General features: G+C 44.6%; 1 pseudogene; it reads left to right on the top strand.

The window, feature by feature from the left end:
• Positions 1 to 2,370: 2,370 nt before the first annotated feature.
• On the top strand, positions 2,371 to 5,547 carry LOC142783997 (uncharacterized; annotated as a pseudogene).
• Positions 5,548 to 10,833: the final 5,286 nt, after the last annotated feature.

Below are 10,833 nucleotides of genomic sequence, written 5' to 3'. Positions count from 1 at the left end.
GGGGCGTCCCACATAGCTTTTTCTCAATAAAAATGAAGCACTTTGTGTTCAGTGGGTTCTAGACCTATCATACGATGGTTTGGAAAGTTTCGTTGAGCCAATGTCATGAAAATACGAAAAAGACATTTTGAAATTTGCTACGTGATGCTCGAATGCAGGGGTGACACAGCTGAGCTGATTGGGCCAATTTGATAAAATTGACCCAATCGCCAAGCGCCGAGCTGTCCCAAAAGCATGAAATTTGCCGAAATTGCGCCACGCTCCGCCAAAATGCCCGACCACCCTCAAAATTTTCTCATTTGCCCTAATTTGAGCGAGAAATAGAGACCACTATAGCCACCTGTAATTTGCGGCATCAATCTATGTGGGCAGACTCTAACCCTGAACCACAGTGTAAGAAAGCTGCTCATTAGGTCTAGACACTAACGCAATGCGATCAACCAGATGAAGTAAGAACGCCGCGTGCCTCTTGGTCTGCTGACCGCAGCAGATATTTAACGGCGGGACGACGCAACTACAACACAAAGTTGTGTTGCCGTAGTCAGCAACACTTTGTTGGAAATATGAATTTTCTAGTCAGAAAGTGTGGCCATGGCATGTTAAGAACCATCAGAAACTAAAGCTGGAAGTGTAAAAACTCTAAACAGTTCGAGCTTGTACGCTACCAGCTTTAGTTCCTGCCGTGACCACGTCAGTTGCCATAGCAACGTCACATGCGATAGATATCCGGTGCCGTTGTTAGGCCAACCTTGCGCGTACCATTGTTGCTTCATCTGGTCAAACGCACCTTGCAAGAAAGCCGAAAAGTTGTACCCTAAAGTTCAGAAGGGTTGCTGAATGGTCGAGTTGGTCATCCATGAACGTAGCGTGTATTAGCGCAGTACATAAAAAAAAAGAAAGCGACGCGACCCAGACGAAGAGATAGGTCGGCGCTAAACTTCTAATAGTTTTTTTTCATGCGGATCACACCCATTTTTTTACATCCACGACAAAGCAAAACTCATCTTGCACGTGTTCTTAAAAGAAGGAACGTCATTTCCTTTTCTGACAAGGAAATCGATGACTAGCTTACACACAAATGGCCTAACTCTTCTATAGCCTCGGCTTCTATTATCTCCCATGTGTGCCGATCTCTAGAACGACCAATAACTATGGAACTATACAGATCAGGAGAGCACCCACAGCCTTTGCAGTGTGCCGCCAGGAACCCTCCCGCCGTAAGCTTATTTCTCGCGTTATAGCAGTGCTTGCGTAATCTGTCATTTAGACACTGCTTTGTTTGTGCAATATAGTACATTCCACAGGATAAGGGAAACTTTTAGATGGCACAGGATACACAAACAACGAATGTTTTCAGGTTTCGTTCATAACGCGCTCTCGCTGGGCCCAAACTTCGCTGTCGAAAAGAAGAGACCACTGGAGGAACTGTTGTCCGTGGTGATACAGCTTGCTTGACTTGTCCCAGAGGAGGATGTGACGCGTGTTGTACTCGGAAGGCGCAGATGTCATTTCACGTCATAGTATCACGCGTCTCAAACATTCAGTCAAACGCGTCGTCGATTTTTCGACTAGCAGTGCGTTGTGTGTATTACCCGCCTAAAAGGAAGGTGGCTTCGCCGTTTTGCCTACAGGCACGTTTTGTGCTAAGGCAGACGAGGCCATCTCAGTGTTTTTAAACGGAATGATGATATCACTTTGACTAGGGCTAAGGCGCAGGCCAAAACACTTTGTGGCAGGCTCAATCTCGAAAAGTTGCGGAAGAGTAATATTGATAGCAAACGATGTCACCTCCTGGTATTGTTCAGTGTAAAAACTCACAAACTAGACGTCTCTTTAAGGGTTATTTATCAGAGAATGACACCTGGCAGAAGTCAGTCGCTTTGTTTCTTCAAGCCAAGCTTATTTTTTTTGCCCGTGACTGATCCGTTCTTGAATAGGAACTCGGATCATGTGGTTGGGTTCTTGAAAGACCATCCCCGAACAGGCTATCAAGCATTTTCAGAAAAGTAGACATAAAACATTTGTATTAGTCAATCCCTCACAGTGCCCTGTTGTCTCCATTGAACATGCCATCGATGAATATGGCACCACGTGCTTTCAATACGAAGCTTCATTGTCGATGAGTCATTTTATAGAACCTTTATTGTTTTACTTATCGTCCACTTTTATTTGTTTGAACAACGCACTGGATTTGCAAAAAAAAGGCGTGTGTATCGATTTTTGTATAGCATCCAATCTCAGTGATTTGTTTTTATCTGGTCTTAGCATTACTTTGTCTAAAACGCTACAAAATACCAAAGTGTGCAAAGTTTTTTGCTCTGTCGACGACTTCCTGTTTTAATTGACTGCACTTCTGTTCAAGTAGAGGCGATGGTTGATGATGTGTTGCCCACAATTAAGGGTTGTCTCGCGCCCCTGGAGGTCACTTGCGAACTTCCACAAGGGGGTTCTATTCGGTTTTTGGACCCCGACCACAGGGTGCACAGTTTTGGAAAAAGTTTACAATTCCCTCCGCGCTGGGAATTGCAGTTACACTCAGTTCCAAAACGAAGAAAGCTTGTGCACGACGGGTTTACCACTCGAGACGACGGAGAAGCTCAGACAATTTGTAATGACATTGTCAGATGATTCGAACCAGAAACCACCCAGTACGGAGTCACAGCCGTCACACTCCACACACGAGAAACCACTCTACCACACGTCCACGTCCTACACGACTGCAACTGGAGCAACGGCACCTGCCGATATGTTATCTTCGCTGGCTTATTGACCAAATCGCTCGTCAATTTGGTCAATAAACGCCAGCGCAAGGGACCTCTACAATGTCGTCCAGTATCTCAGTAGTGAGCCCCGACTATTGGAATACCTTAAAGTGGGAGGAAGCGATTGGGGTTGCGACATTAGACATGAAGTTTCAAGACAATTCCAAGGTCCTGGAGGCGAGCCCGGACGACTTTTAGAAATACTGCACCCCAAAACTTCCGCATTTAGTTGCATGTGACGACGCCCATGCAAGTCAGACAAGCGGTGCAAACGCTGACAAAGTATGCGCAAGAAAGGGTACAAAGTGCCGAAAACGTGCAAAAAGAGCGTCGGACGAATCCATCTACGACTGGCTACGCGAAAAACCCGTATCGCCGTTGAGCAACATTGTGCGCAGCTCCAAGTGGCTGGCGGACCCGGTCTTTCGGTTTATTCGCCTGGACCACAAGCGCCTTCAACAAGCCATCCAAGTGTTCAATAATGAGAAGTGTTCGTACTCCAGCCTCGACTTCATTTAAATGTACAAAAACACGCAGCCACTCTTTGACGTCCCACATGGCGACCTCGTTACCTTTTACATGGATGTGCCCGCGTCGTTTGATGCCGTGATGGAACTTTTAAACTTTCAGCTTCACGGCATTCACGAGGATGTGTCGGCCTTTGTCAACAATTTGTACAGCCTGGTTGAGAAGGCGGTCCCCTCCCAAAATTGCATGGAAATTGTCTTTCTCCGAGTGCAGGCAAAAACTTTTTTTGATCCTGTTCTTTCATTTTACATTACCGCGGTACCATTCACAACTTTAACCGCTACACTAGCTTTCCACTACAGGACACCGTGGGCCGTCGCATCCTGGTATGGAACAAGCCAAACTGTGAGTCATCTGCTTTCGATACTGTCAAAAAAATTTTTGGTGGTGACGTAGACTCGGTGGTTGTCAAGTACACTGCTTACCAGACCTTTTCCAAGACATGCGTCTTTGTGCTCTCAAACAATGAGGTGTTTCCAGATGACGAGGCCTTCAACCACCGCGTGTGGTGCTACAAATGGCGGGCGTGTTTTCCACTGAAGAAATACGACAAAAATATTCACTCGATGGCCCTGGTGCTCCTTTTTGATACGTTTTAATGGTAGAAACATACGCCAGCACGCGTCAGCTTGCTCAATAAACAGTTTTTCAACCTAACATCCTGAGTACTCGGTCAATGCTTTGTATTTTCCGACTACATCGACAACGACAAGCGCGACAGCAGTCAGTCAGTCAGTCAGTCAGTCAGTCAGTCAGTCAGTCAGTCAGTCAGTCAGTCAGTCAGTCAGTCAGTCAATCAGTCAGTCAGTTCAGTCAGTCAGTCAGTCAATAAGTCAGTCAGTGAGTCAGTCAGTCAGTCAGTCAGTCAGCTAGTCAGTCATTTCAGTCAGTCAGTTAGTCAGTCAGTCAGTCAGGGAGTCAGTCAGTTCAGTCAACCAGCCAGCCAGCCAGCCAGCCAGCCAGTCAGTCAGTCAGTTCAGTCCACCGAGAGGTCTCGGTGTGCAGCGCGTCATTTTAAACTTAGACATTGGTTCTTTTTTGTGTACCTTTAATAAAATATTGCCAACTGCTGGTGCAGCACGAGTCACTGAAAACACTGCTTTGAAGAAATATATAATTTTAAATGCATACAAAAATAGATTTCAAGTAAAACATTAGAGGCGCACTGACATTTTAGTTCTCTCACTTCATTGAACTTGGCCTTGTCGTTGCCCTCGTCTTCTAGTGACTTAACAGTGTTCTTGAGTTTTTTTTTTGGCATGGCGTAGCGTTATTAGGATCTCTTTCTTGTGCCCAATTCATGGGCTATTGTGATAATGCTGAGGCAGAATGATCCGAAGACATGCAGTGAATTTAGCTTAGATGTCAAAGACGTGTACTACCGTCAAATGGGGTTACTTTGTGACGGATTTTTCATGTTCTTTTTTGCTGAAGAATTGTCAATACAAAGGCAAACCAATAATGGCACAACGTTTAGAAATCGTTCCCTCGCATGACAGAGTGTTCCACGAATTCGCATTTTAATACAAATGGCTCTATTTAGGTGGGGAGGTGAGGTGGGACAAATGACTCTACATCGTTTGGGGCAACTTTGCGACAACGTTGTTTTTTTTGGCTGAATATGATCGGGAAAAAGGCTATCACGAAGCTACACAATCAAAAGTCTATTTAAGTTATCTACAAATGCTTTCTCTTCAAGCAACCTTACAGTTGTATGCAAATAATTCATAAATGTATCTCCTCAATCAAGATGTTTTACCTCAAAGATACCTTATTTGCCTTGTGCATTCAATTGAGTACGAAATTGCGTCTTCGCAGTACGGCCATCTCTAGTCCTTTAGGATCCTCCCCATAGTGCTGATGTTGTGGCCATCAGGTTTGACTTCTGTCGCTCATCCCAGGTAAAGGAGTCATTCAAAGTTTGCTATGTCGACGTTTTTTCTCCAGAACCCGCACATTCCAATCCCAAACTTTGCTAGTATAAGGAACTCGCGCTGGAGTTCCCATGGCCACTCTGGCGGCGAGAGCTTACGCTTCTCAGCAGCTCGCACAGACGAGAATGGCGGCTGGTAGAGATGGTGCGTGAGTGCATCGCTGTAACAAAACCAAAGAAGTGGCTACTTGGGCTGGTTGGTATTGCATTTTTTGAGAGAATTATACGTTTTAGTGCACAGAGATTGTTTCGGAGGGAAGATATACCAAAGAGATAGGACAGAGCACAGACTTACAACCAATTTCATTGCGCAAATGACGGAAATATATATGCAGCCAAGAGGGTAAGGAGGTCACACAGAAGAAAATACCAATGATGGCGCATGCGCCGGACCACCTTATTTCCGCCCTAAAATGACAACTTAACTAGAAAGATACTTGTGAATCTGTCGGATAATGAATACAGGTATCTTTTCAATTGATTTGTGATTTTAAGACAGGAATAAGGTGGTCTGGCGCATGCGCCATCATTTGTCCTTTCTTCTGTGCGTGACATCCTCGCCCTCTTGATCCTATATATATTCACTCCATCGTTGCAATAAAATTGGCTGTAAGTGTGTGCTCTGTCCTATCTATCTGCTATATTGTCCTCCTGAACCATTCCCTGTGCACTAGAAACTATATTTCTCTAAAAAGCTCAAAGGGCGCTGACGGTACTGCTGCGTATTCAAGTTCAACAGTATGTAAAAAATAGAACGTATAGAGGAAAGAGAGAACCTATAAAGAACGGGCAGCGCTGCATTCAAGCAGTCAGCTGAGCAAAGTTCTGCTCTAGCTCTCCTTTCTAGTGCTGTCGGGCTCATTTCTATACCGGATGGCATGTGTCTGCCCTATTTACTCGATGGTGAAGACAGCCACCAACGTAAACCAGGGCCAAACATTCGAGTTTAAACGGTGTATTGCCGGAAAGGAAACCAGCAAATTATGCAACAAACGACATTGTTAACTTTTTTTATCTGGCCCGCTGAGCATGGAGCAGTGAACTTCAAGACTAACAAGGGTTCCATGCGTCCGTCCATTTGACCATCACCACCAAACTCTATCTGATGCCACCGCGTGCAGTGAAACAAACGATAGGCAGGTAGTCTTTTTTTTGTAAACAGTTGCGAGTAAAGAAAGCTGCGTAGCCCCCGACACTTGTGCGGGAAGTGTGGCAGCTTGGGCTAGTTGGTATGGCATGACAATAGCGCTCGTGTTTTCATGTCCATCTTGTCTCTGTGTCAGCGTTTTGTTCTCGCGCTATAACTTTAGGCTTGTGCGGGGCCACGTTCACACGCCTCTGAGCTGTTATAAAATACTCTCGCGGTGAAAACTCGATGCTGAAGTGCCTCTGTTTAACCTAATTTGTGTAAAAGACAGGGTTCTTGTTACGAACAAAGGAGTGGACTACTCAAAGCTTAGATTTATGGAGCCAGCTAATTCGGTAAGCGTTTTTCTCACTTGCTGCCATGGCTAAGTAACATCGACATTTACGCGTTGCTAGAAAAGTATGAAATGTCTTCGGTGTTTACTTGTTGCTTAGTTCACCTAACACACAGTTTCAGTTTTATACGCTTACCTGTGTCGGCCTAAGATGAACATGTCTGTTCAACATCAATAATTGCCAGGCTTTAATGTGCCAACAAGAAATAATTCTGATGTATGCTGTAGTGTGCGTACCAAGATTGTGACCGCTTGGGGTTCTCCAATGCCCACATATGTTTTGGTTCAAAGGTGTCGTTTTTATATTTCATCCTCATCTAAATGCAGCCATTGTGATCGGAGATCCATCCCGCGCTATCAAATATTACCGCGACACCACCCGCGCTATGCTGTTACAGTGGTTTGCTTGATCAACGTCCACGTGCATATGTACCAAAGACAGGGCGTGCATATGCCGCCAGAAAAAAGTGATACCACAGCTACTACTTATTCGTTTTTTTACTACAGAAGTGCACCGTGTAGTATCATCGCCACACGGGCATATAGGCCGGTACTATCATTGCACAAAATCCGAACCAGACAATGATCACAAGAGTGTGGTCATCACTGCACAACACTGTCCTTAGATGCCACATGCATAGATGCAGTCAGCTTTGCAAAGCTTCTCTCCGTTTTCAAGTGCCGTTTATGTGAGTGTGGCCTTCAGACAGATTTTTAAACCACAGTGCAGTATTACTGGCGCAATGGCTTTTAGAGCTGTTCGTTCCAAAATGAAGCATGGCAGCGCCACAAGTTTGTGCTCTTCCTGCAATCTGGGCGCAAATGGCTCAGTTGTGTGTGACTCTCTGCCAAGTGCTACTTTTTGGCAAGCCACCTATTCAGTCCTGGTCTCCAATGAAACCAAGACTTCGAATCGATGCAAGTCCCAAAATGCACGGGAAATTTCGGAGGTTTACTTAATGCAAAAAGACCAACATACGAAACCACATGAGCACATCTTTCATACCACTTGGATATACCATTTTAAAGTTAGTAAAGGAGCCTTGCAATAATTTGCAAGTGTCTGTGCTGAAGTAGGGTTTGCATAAATTTTTTCATCATGTGTTGTTTAGCTGGTGGTCAGCCATCATCTTGTGTAGTATTATCTGACGTGTGCCCACGAATAATCCAGAGTTAAGTTCGTGTGGTCGTGTGTCTTCGTGTCCTGTTATAAATTTTTACAGCTATAGGCTATAGTTGCAGACTAGTTCACGTGGCTTGCAAACCTGTAAGTCATGTTTAGAAATCTTGAGATATCTTTTGTTTATTTGTAAATTAGTCAACAAGCTTGTTTCAATCAACTTTCATTGAAACCTGTTTCTAAATATTTTGGTCTGTGGCAGATTTTTTCGCACAATGACTAAGTATTTGTTCATTTCTTTTCATAATAGCCACATGGCGTTTGATCTTGATAGTACAAGGTAACGTCTGCTGTCATGGTTGTTCAGTGTTTTAGCTTGCATATATGTTATACTGTAGTGCTTAGAACCTATTTTGGGGTGTTTATTTCTATTCACGTATGCAGGTGTTTGAAAAAGTTCAGCGTTTCATCAAGATGTGGCTGCTGAAGTTGGTTGGCCTCGATGGAGGTTATAAAAAGCACTTCGTAGATTTGCATAGATCCGCAGGTGTTCACAGATTTGCAGCCCGATCACTGCTGCCCCTCAGAGCAGACTCTGCGACAGCCTGTGATGATTGGTTTTCTACCCAATCACTACTTTCAGTACCCTGAGCAGCTCACCATCATTGCCTCAACTCCTGCTACAGCTTCTAAATCATTGCTCTACGTCTCTTTCCCTGGCCAGCCCTCTGCCATAGAGCCTTGCTGAACTCGCCTCCTAGTTTGGGCTGCATTACTGAACAGCAGTAACTTGAAAAGCTGAACCTGAAAATAAATGGTTTGACTTGGTATACTTAGAAATAAGGAAAAAAAATTGCGTTGTCGTATTCTTATTTACAGATTGCTTGTGTGCGGAATATTTAAACTGAGCTTTATATTTAGGTAATTTTTAGCTAATACTTTATGAAACAGCCCATGTTGCAATTTCTCGTAAAAATGAGGAGAAATGTGTAGAGAAAACTAGACAGTAACTAGACTTGTGCAGTCCTATGCTTTACATGCGGGGAGAGTAATGGGCAATGCAAGAAAACAGGCAAGAATGGAGGATTTAGTGGAATCATGTAGGCGTTTCTACACTAAGTTATCCAGTGGTCAGTCGCCTTGAAGTATACTACACCGCGAAGCTCGTACGGGGATGCTATAAGCTGCTAGGGGAAGTTCTGGGGGCGTAATGTAAAGTCTACATGCTAAGGCATGCCAGTAGTAAAAAGCCCATATTATTAATGGTGGAATATTGGCAAGCCAATGCTAGCAATTATGCGTCGTAAAGCGAATGTTGGCGTAATAATGGCATTTCATTGGCAACAAGGTGGCCCGTGAATGGTCCTATGCTGGTTGTATGTTGGCAACTACGTCGGTGAAACGACGGGCCTTCATTGGCATGTGTAGAGTAAGCCGGCGTCGGCTAGATATTTGCAAATGCAACGGCAGAACGTCGGATTCAGGTTGTCTTGAACATCGGTCCTACATAAAAAGTTACACTTGGCCGAGATGCCAATCTTGGGCCAATATTGCGGCCGACGTTAGCCCATACGTGTCTAAGACTGGTCCAATGCCGGTGAGCTGCCTGGGAATAACCGATTCAAGTGCCCACGGTACCTCTTGCCCAAATTGGAATGGATCTCCTCGGACCATATCCGACTTCTCATTCTGGCGGCAAGTGGGTAATAATCACCACTGATTATCCCACGCGCTACGCAGAAACAAAGGGTTTGTAAAGTGGCACTGCCGTTAAAACCACACGTTTGTTCATAGAAAATATCGTACTGAGGCATGGTGCTCCGACGATTTTATAAACGGATCGAGGTACCGCTTTCACGGCCACGCTCCTGAAGACAGTGCATGAGCTCGATGGACTAACCCTTCGGAAAACCACTTCTTATCACCCACAAACGAACAGCGTAACAGAACGCCTTAAAAGACTATTGCCAGTATGTTGAGTATGTACGTTGACGTGTATCACAAGAACAGAGACTACAATCTACCGTACATCACTTTCCCTATAATAAATCACAGCAAGAAACTGCACAAAGAACGCCATTCAGTCTCCTTCATGGCCTTGAACTGACGACGAAACTTGATGCCATATTACTGCATGACTGCATTGACATCGATTCAGACGCTGTATCTTTTACTCAACAAGCAGAAGAAGCAAGGCAGCTTGCACGCATCCGAATCACCAAGCAGCAAAATTACGTCGCCCGACATTATATTCTGCGACACCGACATGTCGTATATCGGCCTGGCGAGAAAGTGTGCGCATGGAGTCCTATCCGCCGCCGGGGACTGTCGGAAAAATTGTTGAAGAGATATTTCGTCCCCAACACTGTTGTACAACGCCTGAGTGACTAACCACGTGGTCGTTCCTGACAGCCCCTTCACAACTCGCCAGCAAAAACCAGAAGCCTTGCATGTTGTGCAAATGAAGCCCTATTGTTCTGACTGATTTGCACCATACATATACTGCACCGCTTTTTGTTGAAGAGCATCGGCATGCTGCTCTCTAGAGGAGGACAAATGCCACATTGAATATACAGCATCAAGAGTACAATACAGAGCACGCGCAGCGAGAAAGAGGAGGTTCTCATTCGACGAGTTTGCCAGTGTTGTGGTACAATTAAAATGGGTGTCCTGTATTCAACTGCTGCTGTTTCTGCGTTGTGACATTATGTTCTTTTCAGTTAAGACATATAACAAAGATAGCCCTTTTCGGGTAATTGTTTCTGAGCATGGTACATGGCAAAAGAGTGTTGCTGAATTCTTGCAAAGCAACATATCTAGACAGCGCAAGACTACGAGTAGTTACGTCTTAACTACAGAAGAAGAGACAAAGAAAAAAAGAGCGCTGAGTTCTACTGAAATTTTATTAGCGATAATGCTGGAAATATATACTCGTGACAGAACATCACACGCAATTGCGCAACCTGTTGCATCACAGCAAGATAATCATCATCTCATTATATGGTTACA

Source organism: Rhipicephalus microplus, unplaced genomic scaffold (assembly GCF_043290135.1).
Source record: "Rhipicephalus microplus isolate Deutch F79 unplaced genomic scaffold, USDA_Rmic scaffold_13, whole genome shotgun sequence".
NCBI classification, from domain to species: Eukaryota; Metazoa; Arthropoda; class Arachnida; order Ixodida; family Ixodidae; genus Rhipicephalus; species Rhipicephalus microplus.
Note: the sequence above shows the minus strand (reverse complement) of the source record. Positions and strands in the feature narration are given on the sequence as shown.